The sequence below is a fragment of the Lissotriton helveticus genome, chromosome 12 (genome assembly GCF_964261635.1).
Source record: "Lissotriton helveticus chromosome 12, aLisHel1.1, whole genome shotgun sequence".
NCBI lineage: Eukaryota > Metazoa > Chordata > Amphibia > Caudata > Salamandridae > Lissotriton > Lissotriton helveticus.
In genome coordinates, this window is record NC_136073.1 from 231,064,864 (window position 1) to 231,081,224 (window position 16,361).

Sequence of the window (16,361 nt, forward strand, 5' to 3'; positions counted from 1 at the left end):
GGTGTCACGTGATTGCAGTCATGCTGTAAATAGTTCCATGGTTACTACGTGCCATAAGCGCACAAACCAAGCGGCAATCGGGGGGTCCCCGCTTTCTTCTAATATAACGCTATAAGTTGTTTAGCAGCTCCAAGCATGTGAAGTGCTATAATCCAATCACTGTGGGTAAGTGCTTTTAGGTTGTCAGGCTTGAGGCCTAAAAGGACCTTGGCTGTGGACTCAGGCAGGGGGAAGCCTAATACCTCCTTAATATGGCTGAGGACTTCTTTCCAGAGCAGGGTCAGGAGTGGGCAAGCCCACCAAATATGAATGAAGTCTCCAGATGCATTCAAGCACCTCCAGCACAATGGGGATGTGGCAAGAAACATTTTGTGCAGTGGAGTAGGCATGTAATACCATTGCGTCATGATCTTGTACACAGTTTCCCGCTGCAAAATACTGCGATAAACCTTTGGAATGTTGCGCCATAGGCGACTCCACTGTGCGGGTGTGATTTCCGTGGAGGAAGTCAGTTGCCATTGGCGTTGATATGGATGGGCAGTTATTAACGGGGGGTGCTGCACGATCTGGTATGTCCGAGAGATAAGGCCCTTCGATTCGTCAAAGGAACAAACCAATCGCTCAAAGGGAGTGAATGGTCGAATGGCGGCCTGTTGCATCTCAGGCGAGGACACCCAGTGTCGCAGCTGTGCATACTGGAAGGTGGAAATCCTCTCCACACTGAAAACGTTTTAAGCGTCCCCCCTTCGTACAGATTACCGATCACGCTGCATCCCCCTTGCAACCATTTGGCGAATGTCTGCGGGTTAAGGGCTGGAGGAAATAGCAGGTTGCCTGCAATGAGAGTGTGGGGGAGGGAAAGGTCTTAAGTCCCTTACGCATGGCCACTTTGTCCCATATATCAGACCCGCCTTTGTGGGCACTGTAATATATGCGCTACGAGAGCACGCAGTACCGTGGAGCCACGTAAGATCCCAGATGGTACGCCCAGTTACCATCCTTTCCATGTGGAGCCAGATCTTTTCACTTTCAGTGGTTGTCTACCCCGAAACAACACGAAGATGGGCGGCCCAATAATATTCCAGGAGGTTGGGGCATGCTAGCCTTCCTCTGTCTCGCGGGAGCATGAGGACCTTGTGGGAGAATCGTGGCCTATGCCCGCCCCATATGAAGCTGGTGAGGTCTCGCTGAAGGCTCTGAATCTGGTGCTGTGGGATAGGGGTGGGAAGGCATTGAAATAAATACAGGATTTTAGAGAGTATCGACATTTTAATATCGCTAAGTCGGCCCAGCCAGGACAGGGTCAGAGATTTCCATTCTATCATATCCTCCAAAACAGTTCTCCTGCACTCCTGCCAGTTTACTTGGGTCCACGTGTCAAGGGAGAAGCCCTAAATATCGAATGTGGTCAGTGGCCCATTGATAAGGAGCGAGCTTTTTCAAGACTGGTATCTCCTCCTATTAACACATCTTATACTAATTTTAATATAATTCATATCCAGTTCAACACATATGAAAATCATGTCAATGTGCATCATATTAATTTCAATGCAAGCCGTATTCATTTTGATAAATGTCATGTTCATTTTAACGTTACTTATATTTATTTTAAAACATGTTAAATTCATTTCAATAAAGCTCATATTCATTTCTACTTATCTCATTTTTATTTTAACATGTGTTATATTCCTTTCAACTCATGCCATATTTAGTTGAGTGGATGTAATACTAATATTACCATTTGCCAAATTCATTTTAACATGTCATATCCATTCCAACATTTGTGAAATTCATTTTGATGATACAATATTTATTTCAAAGCATGTCATTTTCCTTTTGACGAAGGCCATTTTAAATTCAGCATTGGTCAAATTTATTGTAAGGCATGTTGCATTAATTCCAACTGGACTTATAGTCATTTCAACATGTCACATTCATCTTAGCATCTGACATATTCCTTTCACTGGATATCACATTCATATTAACACTTATTTTATTGTTAACACAAGTCATGTCCGTTTCAACATATATCATATTTATTTTAATGTGTATCATGCTTTTTTCAATGAAAGCCATATTCATTCTGATGAATGTCACGCTCATTACAACATTACTCATATTCATTTTAAATCGTGTCAAATTCATTTTAACACATGCCATTTTCATTTTAACGTGTCATGTTCGTTTAAATTAATGTTAGATTTATTTCAATGGATGTCATATTGATATTAACACTTGTCATATTAATTTTAAGATTCAACGTATCCACTTTAATATATATCATATTCATTTGAATATGTATCATATTAATGTCAATGCATGCCATATTCATTTGGATTAATGTCATGAGAATTTCAGCTTTGGTCATACTCATTTTAAGGCATGTTAGATTCTATTCAATAGGGCTTATATTAATTTTAACACAATCTATATTCATTTGTAATCATCTCCTATTCATTTCTGTATTTCTCAGATTCATTGCAAACTGGGCAATATTAATTTCAGTGAAAGTCATATACATTGCAACATGTGTAATGTTCGTTTCAGTGTAAGTTATATTATTTTCAATGTGCATCATATTCTTTTCAGAATATAACACATTCATTTTGGTAACTTATATTCATTTCAGTCCATCATATTAATTTCAAAGTATGTAATATTCTTCTTGGCATATGTAGGTCATTTCAAGAAATGTCCCATTCTTCTTGATGCTTATTGCATTCGTTTTAGTGATTGCTCTATTGTTTACAGTGAAGGCCATATTCACTTCAGTGTGATTGATATATATTTCAGTACATCTTTTTTTTAATTTGGAGTGTGTATTACTCATATTAATCACTAAATAGCATAGTCACTCTGCCAGGTTTCATATTTGTTTAGACACATGTTGCATTTATTCTGGTGTATCTCAAACTTATTTTGCAGCACTCCATGCATTTCAGGAGGTGTCTTATGCGGGGATTTGTAATTTTTACGTGAACGGCTTCCCATAGTATGTCTCAGAAAGTAGATGTTAGCATTGGTTGCTGGTGACCTCTGAATGTGGTGGGGTGTAATCTTCAGTTCGAATTCTAGTGAGCGAGCCTGACGTCTCAGTGGGTTTGAGGGGGGGGGGCTCACTGAGCCACACTCTGACTCACTCACTCCCACTCTGTCTCACTCGGTCTCATTCTCACCCTGACTCACTCACTTAGTCTCAATCATTCTCAGTAAGTCTAACTCAGTCTCACTCAATCTCATTCATTCTCACTCAGCCCCACTCATTCTTACTCAATCACCACAATCCATTTCACATAGGACACGTTTTCCAGAAATGGATTTTCATGTTAGAACCTAATGCATTCTGGATGTTGTAGTCTTAGTGTGCTTCCTTTGGGCGAAATAGACAAACATACCTGATAACAGCAATTTGTAGGGAAAAATCCCAAGTCTAGAAATAGTTTCTGAGATAAGCCGGAGCGAAGTGGTCACCTAGCACTGAAATTGCATTCTGTTGTCAATAGTATATGGTGTGATAAGAAGTCGATCATGGGAACGTTGCCTAGAGGCTAGTTGCTGAAATTCAATTAGTAAAGAAATCCAGACTGGCAAAACCTGAAAGGAGAATCGTAGGATTTCAACTTCATCTGGGCAATGCTGCAGAGCAGTTTAACTCTACTCCTAGTTTCCTCCCAAGGGGTATTTTAGAAATATCTTGTTTGGAGGATAAATTGGGACTATCCCCTCATGTAGAGTTTTGTAGGCAGCCAATTGTCTACGCAGGGGGCACAGCCAGGTAATACCTTCTACTGCCCCAGCAGACTACTACCCGCCATATTTAGAGATCCCTCTGGAGGAGATCTCGGCGCCTACAGCGGAGCCACCACTATGACTGATCCTCAGCAGGCAGAAGAACGTATGTTGAGCGGCCACCATTTTTTTTATTTTAGGTTTTTTATAAAGCGCTAACAATCATCCTGGGAGGGATATCACGGCGCTATGCTTGCTAATGTGAGAGTAGCATGGGTGGAAGCCAAGAGGGGGGTTACTCGGGAAGAGGAAAGAGGAAGGTTTTTAGCTGCTTCCTAAATGTCAGGTGGTCTTCTGTGAGTCGGAGCGCTGTAGGTAGCTCGTTCCATTTGGCGGCCGCAATATGAGAGAACGCGCGTTCGCCCATCCTGGCTTTCTTTACCCTGCAGGGTTTTGCGCGTGCCAGGGATTGAGAGCGGAGGTTCCGAGTGGGCGCATAGAACTGTATCCTATTTCTGAGGATGAGGGGGCCCGTCTTGTGAAGTGCTCTGTGAGTGATGCACATCATTTTGAAAGAGGCTCTTTGCCTCATTGGCAGCCAGTGGAGGTGGCGCAGACAACTCTTGGCCGAGTCGTATTTCTTTTTCATGCAAATGGCTTTGGCTGCTGCGTTCTGCAACATTTGGAGCTTGGAAAAAAGGTACTCGGCCATGCCTACGAACAAGGAGTTACCGTAGTCCAGCCTACTCATCAAGAGTGACTGGACCAGGATCTTTCTGCACTCCAGTGGGATCCAGGGGAAGACTCTCGAGCATTTTCAGGATTCCGAAGCCTTTGCCACAGATGGCAGCTACATGAGTCTTCATGGATAGTGCAGTATCTATGGTTATTCCGAGGTTTTTCGCAGTTTGTGCCGGGATTGGAGGAGTGCCCAGCGCTTTTGGCCACCAGCTGTCGTTCCACAGCTCAGTATGGCTGCCGAACAGAAGGATCTCGGATTTGTCAGCATTGAGTTTCAAGCAATGTTGATGCATCCATTCGGCCAGCTCAGTAAGACAGTTGAGGAGCCTTTCTTTGGGGTTGTTTTGTTCGTCCAGGATGACCGTAAGTTGGGTGTCGTCGGCATAGGAACAGATTTCCACGCCCCACTTTCTACCTATTCCTGCCAGGGATGATACAAAGATATTGAATAAAGTTGGGCTTAATGAGGCCCCCTGTGGGACCCCGTATTTGATGTTCCGGCATGGGGATGAGAAGTTACCCATGTACACTGACTGCGATCTGTCCGACAGGAAAGACCGCAGCCAGCCCAAAGCTTTGTCCCTGATACCTTTGGATGCTAAGGTTTCCAGAAGCAGTTCGTGGGGGACGGTGTCGAACGCCGCCGAGAGGTCCAACAGTATCAAGGCCACTGTCTTCCCCTGATCGACATGCATCCTGATAGTGTCCAGCACTGCTAGGAGAGTAGTCTCCGTGCTGTTATTAGCCCTGAAGCCCGTCTGTGTGATGTCCAGCAGATTGTTTGCTTCGAGAAAACTGGCCAGTTGTCTATTGACCAGTTTCTCCAGGACTTTCGACAGATAGGGAAGTTGGGATATAGGCCTGTAGTTGGCCGGGTTGTTGATATCTAATCCAGCTTTTTTTATTAGGGGGGTGACTGTGGCGGTCTTCCAGCATGATGGGAATTTTGCAGTTTCTAGTGAGTGATTTAATATCTGAGTTACAGCGGGGCAAATCAAGGGAGTGAGCTGCCGGAAGATATGATGAGGGCAAGGGTCGAGGGGAGAGCCAGATTTGATTTCAAGCATAGCTTTGCCTACTTCCTCTTCGGAGTAAGGGCCAAAGCTAGAGCAGTAGGTTTTAGAGGAGGGGGACTCATGGTCCAGCAGGCAGTCGGTGTTAAGTTTAGGGAAGGATGAATAGATCTTGTCTATTTTTTCGCAAAAGAAAGTGTTCATTTTGTCGCAGCCTGTTTGGGAGGGAGTTAGGTTGGCCGAGAGATTGGCAGGGCTGCAGAGCTCTTTAACAATTTTAAAAAGCTCTTTGGAGGAGTCCTTGTTGTCTAAGATTCTACTTGAAAAGTAGTCTTTTTTCGCCTTTCTGATGGCTTTGGTGTATTTTGATAGTTCATTTTTGTAGGTGGCCCTCGTTTCTTGAGTTTTTGTTAGTCTCCACTTGCGTTCGAGCACAGTGCATTTCCTTTTTTGAGCCTTCAGGTCTGGCCCGTACCAGTTTTCAGAAACGGTGCGTCTAGGATTGACATTGCAACGGCGATTTGAGCAATGCTCCAAGGCAGCCGCTATGTGGCTCTGAAGTCTGTCTGTTGCTTCATCAGCATCTAATTCACCGCTTAGGGGGTGGATGAAATGCTCCTGAAAGGTTTCAACTTTAAAGTTGGCATAGCTTCTCCTATGGGTTGTTATGAAGTTGGAGGACCTGGGGTTTTTTATGGGTAGGTGAAGGTTGAACTCGACCAGAGAATGGTCTGTCCACACTAGCGGTTTAATAGCGGAGATTGAAATGGAGTTGATATTAGAGAACAGTAGGTCAAGGGTGTGTCCTGCCTTGTGCGTTGGCTGATTGATTTTTTGATACAACTGTAGAATCTCCATATTCTCGGTCAGCTGCTCAGTTGAATTTCCATTTTTATAAAAACTAACTCCCAACGTGGGAGTTTCTTTTTGTATAACAAAAACCTAATGGTCCTGATACCCTGGATGTTTTCTTACTTTGAGGGTATCATTTTGTGTTTGTTCTGTTTGGGACGTAGGGCTTTTCCTTGCGGTCCCAAACAGAGAAAATATTTTGGTCCATCCTCTCTAAATAGGAATCATGGGCTGATGAATGCTGAACACTCTGAATCAAATGCCTCTGTTGGTAATGTTAAGGGGGGTGATGGAGGGTACGAGGGGCCTGTTGCTGGTTGCTGAGATGTCTGCTTTACTTAAATGCATTCTAATACGACAGGGTGTTGCTTTCTCAAATTCGTTGTGTTCTGTAACGCTCTCAGTAAAGATTTCTAAAAAAAAGCTATATACTTATTTCAACTCAAAACTAGGAGACTGCAACGGAGCACTCGCAGGTATATGGACACAACAATTCAATCGAGAAGTAACTGAGAATATGCTGCTTTATTGTAATCACTAGGGGGATAAATATCTTATCCTATGTCAGCCAATTTACAACTATAACATTATAAAGCGACTCAAATGTTATACTACACTCATTTAGGATTGTTTCAGTGGAAAAGTAGAATTCATTCTAAATGCGTCCTGTCTGAGGCAGATGATCTGAAAATATTTGCATTATGTGAAAAACGATATCGTTTTTGGAATTCCATTATATATAAGCTAGCAGAAATACTCCAAAATGATGGTCTGTTCAATGAACTGACTATTATTTGGGGGACTGGTTTGGATACACGATATGGCATCTGTCTTATTGCTATATTTGTTTTAATTGGCCAACACGCGGAGTTTGATTATTAGCGGTGTTTGACGTGGAGTTTTTTTTAAGTAGAGTCAGCTATTTATAAGGCCAAATGAAGGACTCGGAGATGGAGAGGCTTTGAAATATGTGCTGCCTTTAGTGAAATATGCATTTAATTGAAACGAAAAAATGTATTAGCCATTTAATATGCTTTTGTTGTTTTTATAGTTGCTAAATTTTTTAACTGGTACTATGTATACCAATTGTGTGTGGTATTTTTTAGGTATTTTGTTTCTTGAGGAATTCTACTTTCTCAATAAAAAAAACAGCAAAATATCTTAAAGGTAAGAATATACAGCCAAGAAGATTTACTATTTTTAACTCCAGATCCACGTTTCTTACAGGTATATATATCTATCCTAAAGATATATACATCTGTGGAGTTAGTCCACGATATTCTAGTACTAAACTCGTCTGACATAAGTAAAATAACGTGTTAATTATTCTTATTAATAATGTACTTATTAATGCATCTATTAATGAATTATTTAAGCATCAACCCACAGCTCACTTTGTAGTGTGGGCTACAAAAATACTCTACATTATATTTGTAAAAAATCATGGAGTTTGTTAATATTGAAAGCCTAAACATCAATAGCTATTTTTCCACAATTCACAGAACTCATGTAAAAAATAAATCTCGGTAAACGAGACTTGACTGTAAATTACCCCTAATGAATCAGTTCTGGCTAATTAATTTCCTCGGTGTGATTTTCTTGTCATTGGTCAGTTCTCTCACCCATCACAACAACAAACCACTGAATTTACAAAACACATCATTCATATCAATTAGTTCCCTGTCGTTCTCTCAGCATCCTGTTCTGAAAAATCAACAGAACTCATAAACCTTCTCTTCGGTTCGTTGCCTCTGTTAGCTCCTATGTCATATAGTATTTATCAGAAAATTGCTACAGGAAGCAAAACATGCTTTTGAAAAAGCAGTAAAAAGTAAAAACAAATACTCTCCCCCCCAAAACAATGAAAATCTCATCCCCGACTGACCCTGTCAAACAATACCTATATTTCTGAAGCACTTTACCACAAATGATGCTACCAAATGGTATTTTACATTATTCATAAACGGTATTAACTGAAGAATTTTCTTTTGCAAAAAACATATGCATGTTAATCCAAACTAAATCAATTCATGTAAGATACAATTGCAGCCAGGGCACTGCTGAAATGAATAAACCACTCAGCCGTCACTCTTAGGGCTTTTACAAGTCCGCAAAATTGCGCCACTTGGCTGATCGACAAGTCTGCTGTAAAGATTTTAGTAGACATCTGCCGCACTGCCTGAGTCAACGTCTCCGTCTATCATACGGAATTGTATATATTGTTGACTTTGTATGAATTGATTTAGATGTAATTAATTTTCTCTTATGTCATCCATTTCTATATAATTTTGTACAATTCAAAAAAACAAAAAAACAAAAAACATGATGTTAGTTAACAAGAATAAAATAAATAATTTGCTCTATAAAAAAAGTTTTACCATTATTGTTGTAGAGAGCCTGTCTCATACAATTATATATTCAAGATATTGAAGGGTATTCTTTAGGATAGTAATTGTTTAGAACATGCTTCTAGCTATAACTTTCTTATACTAGTAAAGATTTTCAGAGCCACAGGCAATATAAAATGTTGCCATTTGAGGAATTGCTCTCATGCGGCAAAAGCCCTATTTTGTAGGCGATTGACATCCACCACCCTGTTGTCTTAGTGCTACCAAAGGGCAGGTGCTTACAACCACTTTCATGTACCACCGATCCTTGACAATTAGGCCTAGATGTTTATACAAACTCCCGACAAATATTGGCCACAAAGTGCATGCTAGCTTGTTTCTACCAGTATTATATTTTGTGAGCAAACCTATATGCTAATAGGTTGCGTCACAAAATTAAGAATCCCTGGTGGTTTTAGAACAATCTGCCTAATTAATATCCATCCAACCCCACCATCGCAGAAGCCATTCCTCTTAGCCACAAGATTATCCACCGCAATAGGCACCACAAACCTGGAGGAAGTCTTGCGATCATCAACAAAGGCACCATCACCTGAACAACTACAAGGGACGAACCAGCTGCCCTCATAGAACACATGCACTTCCAACTACATATCAGCCACTCCATGACCATCTCAGACACCCTCACTTACCCACCACCAGAACCCCTTACCACCTTCAGTAACCTCCTCACTGGCTTCATCACTCCCATCACCATTAGATCCAATGACTTCCTACAACATGATGACCTCAACATTCATCTCGATGTCCCAATGGAGCGCAATGCCGATGACCTCCTAGGGAGCCTCAACATCGGACTCACGCACCTCATGCAAGTTCCCCCTCACATCACTGGACACAACCTTGACCCAGTCTTCACAGCCAGCAGCAAGATTACCTTCAGGCAACTCACCTTGATCATATGGAAGTACCACTCCATCGTACACTTTTACATCAACAAACCCCACTCCAGCAAACTAAAACCAGCCATCAACTTTAGCCACAACTGGAACAACTTAACAGAAGCAGATTGTACCCACACCCTCAGATCCAACCAGCCTATCCTAACTGGTGACCTACTGAGCGAACTAAACAGTATCGACAACTGGATCTCAGACTGCGCCAACACCCCGGCTCCCATGAAGAAGGTCAGACATTCACAAACTCCCACTCAAGCATGCAGGCATACAAAAGACATAAAAGACCCCGAAGCGCTATTGCAAACAACTAGAAAGAAGATGGAGAACTAGTCAAGACAACACCTCTAGAGACACCTACAAACTCACTCAGAAGGAACCATGCACAGATCAAAGAAGCCTTGAAAGCTGCTCTTGTGCCGAGACTAGAATCCTGCTCCAACTTCACAAAGAAATCTTCCACAACTGCAAAGAATTCACCAATCCAACAGCAGACTTCAAAATCTACATCAACATCACACCATCATGGACAGAGGAGAAACTGTCTCTCTCATCCCGTTTGACCTCTCAGCGGCATTTCTTCTATGGCACCGTCATTGCCAGACTCAAGGTTTCAGAAGTTCAAGGTCACACCTTGAGTTGGATCGCATCCTTCCTCTCCAACGAGACTCGACTAGTCAGACTTTCCTCTTTCACCGCTGAACACAATAATCTGGTCTACGGAGTTCCCCAGGGCTCCTCTCTCAGCCCAGCCCTACTTAACGTGTGCATGGCACACCTCACATGCATCATAACAGCCCACAGCATCAACATTGTCTTCTACAGCATCAATACTCAACTCATCCTCTCCCTCACTGACACTGACAACACCATCAGAACCAATTTCACTTCCTGCATGTCCAATGTGGGCAACTGGATGCAAAAGTACGGCCTTAAACTCAACAGGGACAAAACGGGGTTTCTGATTTTTCCAGAAAATGTGCAAGCTGCTCATCCATGCCTACAAAAGCTCTCCACAACACCAGACCAGCATACTTCAATGACCGACTTGAGCTCTATCAACCTTCCAGACAGCTATGTTCCACCTCTCTCTCCCTCGCACGAGTGATCTGTAGAAGCAAGTCTGGAGGCCGCGCCTTCTCTTTCATTGCCACCAAGTACTGGAATGAACTTCCTCAACACATCAGGACTGCTACACTGCTTCGCAATATCCGCAAAAAACTAAAGATCTGGCTGTTCAACTAGGAGCAACGCTTGGGTTATGTTTCTGCTTCAGCACCTAGATACCCTAATGGTGGATAAACTGTGCCATACAAATCAACATAACATTAGACGGATCTCAATTTACGACCTCTAAAACTAGCTACAATCACAGGGATGGTCGTGTTCAAGGGGCGCAGCCCAGCATCCCTGTTACTGCATTCAAAAACAGAAACAGTTTTTAAGCCGCCTGAGTTCCTTAAAGGAACTAAGGATCCTTTAAAAAAAATAAAGGATTTGGTTTTGGTTTAGGAAAACTTCATTGAGAGCAGGCAGTGGCCACTGGACCACTGTCTAATATCCCCTGAAGCAGTCAAACTGATTCCCAAAGGTGAAAACTTCTAAAGGGGACCCCGTCGCCTTATGAACCAATTATCATTACAGCTACATACCATTACCACTAGCAATTTGGAAGTTTCACCCAAATTGTGATTCGGTATGAGTTACAAAATCAAATTTTTGAGTTGGATATTGTTTTCCGACTCGTAATATGTTTTTTGTACATAATAATTCATTCAACGGTTGCGAAATAAGTAATTTATTGATACGCAGGGTTTGCGACTACTAAATCACTTGGTACATCTGAACCAAGGATCAAACAGAAACAGTCAGTGGCATAACCGACTTGCATATCAATGCAACACATCAGTTAGGCCCTCATTTCCAATCAAGCTTTAATCCTGACTCTGGTGCAAAATCTTGTCAGTACACAAATCAGAATTTTAGTTCTGCCAAAAATTGCTCACCCGGCTAGAGCGGTTTACCTCGAATCTGGGGCACTGGGTTTGAGTCTCAACAATGACGCTGAACATCCTGTGATTCTGGGCAAATCACTTAATCCCCCTTAACCTAACAAAAAAAAATGTGCCCTCATGTAGCGCAACTGGTGGTATGTAAAGTGCTTTGATACCCGATTCGGGTCAAGTTTGCGCTATGTAAAACACTGTAAAAAAAATAAACTAGTGTCCAAATAGTGCGATCCTGCATTTGCTCACCTCAGAATTTAGAATACTGTTTATTACTATATCATTATGCCACCCTTCCAAGGGATGTTAATTGGAATGATCTGAAAATCGTACAGCTGGTATTTGCAGATTACGCAATTTTTGCATGGGAGGATGTGGAATTTATTTCAGAATATTTTGGGTGTGGTCAGTAGTAGAGGGGGATGATACTCGGTAGACCCAAGCAAGAGCTGAGCCATGGGTTGGGCTTGACTTTAACGCCTTAACCGCAGTGGTTTTTCCGCCGCCGTGCGGGCGTTCTATTGAGTGGGCGGGGCTCCGTCGGCCATTGGTTGACGGCAGCACAGAACGGGTTAAGGGCCCCTTATAGGCCGAGCTATGAAAATATTTGGCATGTAAATAAGTGTCACAAACATCGTATACAAATATGATAAAGCTGCTTAAAGTGGATTTCTTTAATATGCAGAACCGTTTTTCCTTTGAATATGAAACCATATCACTGTTTTGAGCAGCATTACTAAAATTGACTAAATTAGCTGCCGAGAATCACCGCTGAAGAACATAGACCCATGGCCAAACTCCGTTGGGTCATCTGTCTACTGTTTCCACCAGCAGACCCAGCAGCGGTAGTACCGGTGGAAACATAGGAGTCGACTTGACTCCAGATAGATGAAGAGGACAGTCAGTTTGGCTGATAGGTTACTCGGTCACCTTTGTGAGGGAGTATCCTGTCCGGCAAATTCTAAATAAGCCCCTAAACTGTTAATGTGTCTAAAAAGTCTGCTTTAAATAAAATGCAGCCGTACAAGATTACTGTGTAGCGCTTGTCAGACTTGGGAAACATCGTCTCTTCTATAAAGCTTTGCTAAAAGTCATAATGCAGCTTTTTGTATCATCTGTCTGTAAAACAACTAATGAAATAACCTCAAAGCTACTTATTACTTCTTTGCAAGTGCCTCGTAAATCCTGACGGTGCCGGTAGGTAACCAGAGTTCCCAGCCCCCTCGGAAATCACATGATCGACTAAGACACCTGGACTTCTTCCCCTGGGCACTTTGCTAAAAGTAAAATATAGCACCTAAGTGGAAATCAAAGGCTGGTGACAAAACGAATGCAGAAGTCAGTGCAAGAAAGGTATTTCTTCAACCTACTAACTAAAAACAGATCATCAAAGGTAACTTCCGTGACACAGGACTTACAGATCGCCACAGCCAGTTTTAATTCCGCTTGCAATTGAACCAGCAGATGGTAGAAGAAATGGGCAAAAACTGATCCCAGGTAAGTGTGACTCCAAGGAAGATGCCTGGTACATGTTAAAAACTCGTATTTTTCCCATTAGTAGAGACTGATAGTTGCTATCGATTGTCTCTGTGAGAGAAAGTAGGAATAGCAATTCAGATAGACAATTTGTGCCAGAAATGTATTCTGTTTTTGTGTTGTTTATCTGAAAATAATAATGCATCTTCGAGAACTCACCCACAGTGGGCATCCACTGCAAAAAGCAAAGAGCATCAATGTCTTCACAGAATCTAAATAAAGCTTAGCTGTCACAGGGGGGAAACGGCCAATACAACGCGGCCGTTTCCACGAATACCTTAACCACGCATGCATTACAACGCATGCGTGGTTACTACGAAAGCCTTTACCACGCATATCTTTACTACGAGGTACGTAGTAAAGGCATGTGTGGTAAAGGGTTAAAAAAAAGGGGGGCTTGGGGGGGTCTCCCCCCCATTTAAAAAAACTCACCAGAAGAAACGTCGAGATATGCAGGAAAACGGCGTCGTTTAAGAGGAAACGGAAAGGAACTCCCGCTTCCTCTTAACGACGTCCGACGTCACCACGGAAGAAATCGAGGAAAATGTTATGCGTAAAAAAAACATTCCGTTGTAACGCATGCGTGGTAAAGGCATGCGTTGCAACGGAATGCGTTGTAAGAACATACAACCGTCACAGGGTCATTCACAAATCAAATAAGATGTTGAACAATGTGGGTGGGAGGGTAAACATATGCATAACACTACAAGGAGAAAAATCCTCAAAAGATGTGACAGGACACAGAGGCATATTCTGAGAGTGGTGACTGAAAAGGGACCAGAAACAGTCGAATGTTGGCCTGAGCTATCTTAGACAGTTAATCTAGAAGGGTATTGCTGTCTGTCAATCAAATGCTGCCACCAGCTATAATATAACCAACAAAATGGTTCATGGGAAGATGGTGTGGCTTAGCAGCTAGGGAAGCCGATTTTGAAGCTGGGGAACCAGGTTCGAGTCTGGAGGGAGATTCAAACATCCTGTGATTCTGGGAAAATCATTTAATCTCCCAGTCTCTAAATTGAACCTGTCCCTCTGTAATGTAACTGGTGATCATATAAAGTGCTCTGATATCTTCAGGTCGAGTTCCCGCTATATAGAGCTGCAACAACAACAAAAGTGTATAGTGTCATTCCAGATAAAAGAGCACTCTGTCCCATGTATGGGTCAAAATCGTGACGGCATGGGGATTTAAAATGTATTGAAGCAGTTGAGCCAAACTTGCAATGGTTTGGCCAAGCCTGGGAGGGGAGGGTGTTAAAACAGCAAAACGGCAGGGTCAAAGCTAGTATTTCTGCAGAGTTATCAGGTGCCCGTTTCTAAATTAGCAAGGAGGTGTTTCTCTAGTGTAGATTTGTTAATGAGGTCCCTGACATTGGCAGCAAGCACACTGCCATAACTTTTGAGGGCCTAGACCAGTTCAGGATTCAACAGTGAGTGTAAAGGTTTCAAAGAACTTAGCAGGCTGTCAACAGCAGTGGTAGTAGATGGAACCAGGACAAAGGGAGTTGCCCCAAGAAGAAGGGAGTGACTAGCCCTACTAATAGTGTTTGGCAGGGGGATGCCTGTTTAGCACTCTTAGCCAAGTCCAGTCTTCGTAATACAATATTATTTTTATTGTATTATTAATGTTATTAGCATATATATATGCCATAACATAACATAACATAATTAAAGGTACAATGATAAATACACAAATATGTAAAAACCTCAAAAACAAATAGCAGCACTTTAATTATTTTAAAACAAATACTTCCCATGAACTATTTTTTCAGTACATATTCTATTCCATAATAGGTTTAAACTAAGAAGTAAAATACATTCCCATTAATTAGGAGGTGGAGCATACTATGCTAATTACGCAATTTTATGGTCAATGGAAGAGTCGCCCTGAACTAATGTTAGCAGTGCTTCATTATAACAAAAAAAAATAGTTACATTAACAGTTATACAGAACTACCAGCATAGTTTGTCGTTAGCGTGGGGCAGAACTTTCAATTGCCTTCTTATCACAGTCCAGGCAGCCATGATATAACTTGCCACTGAAATATAGATAATCGGATTACCCATTCTAAAACCAAGTGCTTTAGTATAAATTGCAATCGAGAACTGCTTGAACAGTTGTACAAGCCATTTAAAAAGAAAGTGCTTAATTTTTGTGCAAAATAGCAAAAAATGTGTTAATGTCTCCCAGACTTCAAATTTATAATCACAGTGATCATACTTAAGTTGATGACTAATTGGCAGGCTAGCTTGATTGCCACACTCTGTCTTACCACAGGTAAGGGAACACGATAATTGGGGATACGTCTAACAAGTACTGCTCTTCCTGTTCAGATCTCAATATTGGAAGAGTGATTGAACGAATACGTGGCTCCGTACGATTTTTGCGTGACCTGCCGCTATCCCTTCTGGGTCGAATAGCAATCGTAAAAATGATTATCCTACCCCTGATGTCTATATGTATTGCAAAACACTCGCTCTATATATTCCAGCAACATTACTTCCAATCCAGACACTGGATGGCTTATTGGCAGATCCCCTGTGGGGCAATAAGCGTAGAAGAGCATGTCTGGCAAAGCTACAAAGAACCCTTCGACTACCTCTTTCAAAAGACATGTCAAGGGGCTAATACTGAATGACCATATACTACAATAGCTCTGATGCTATCTTTAATCTACTCCCTTCTCCAGCTGAACAATCTTTCTTTTTCCAATTGCTCTTAATTTATGTTCTTTCCTCAAAAGTCCTTTTTGATGTATCACTTGCTGTAACTTTTTTGTAACTTTGTGTGTTCTATTTTGTACCACAGCCTTGTTTTAAAACGCTTGCCTTGTACCCTCCTTTGTACTGCGCTCTGATACCCTTCTTTGGGTCATGTTCGCGATTTATAAAACTCTTCAAATAAATAAATAAATAATAAAGATGAGTTAAGGGAGTCCTAGTGGTTCCCTGCTTAGGATTTTGCTACATGGCCTCCCAACTACAACATGCAATCCATCGCCTGGACAGTGACGATAACTCGGAGAGATGCCTCCTGGTAGGCACACATGAAGGTGGCCCACTGCCAGAGCTTCTGATGCTTGGTCGTGGTGCCCCCCTAGTGACCCCGTACATTCTGCAGTATGTAGCCATAACGTGGGAAAACTTGGTGCAGCGGTTGGTGCAGCATGCCCCTTACTT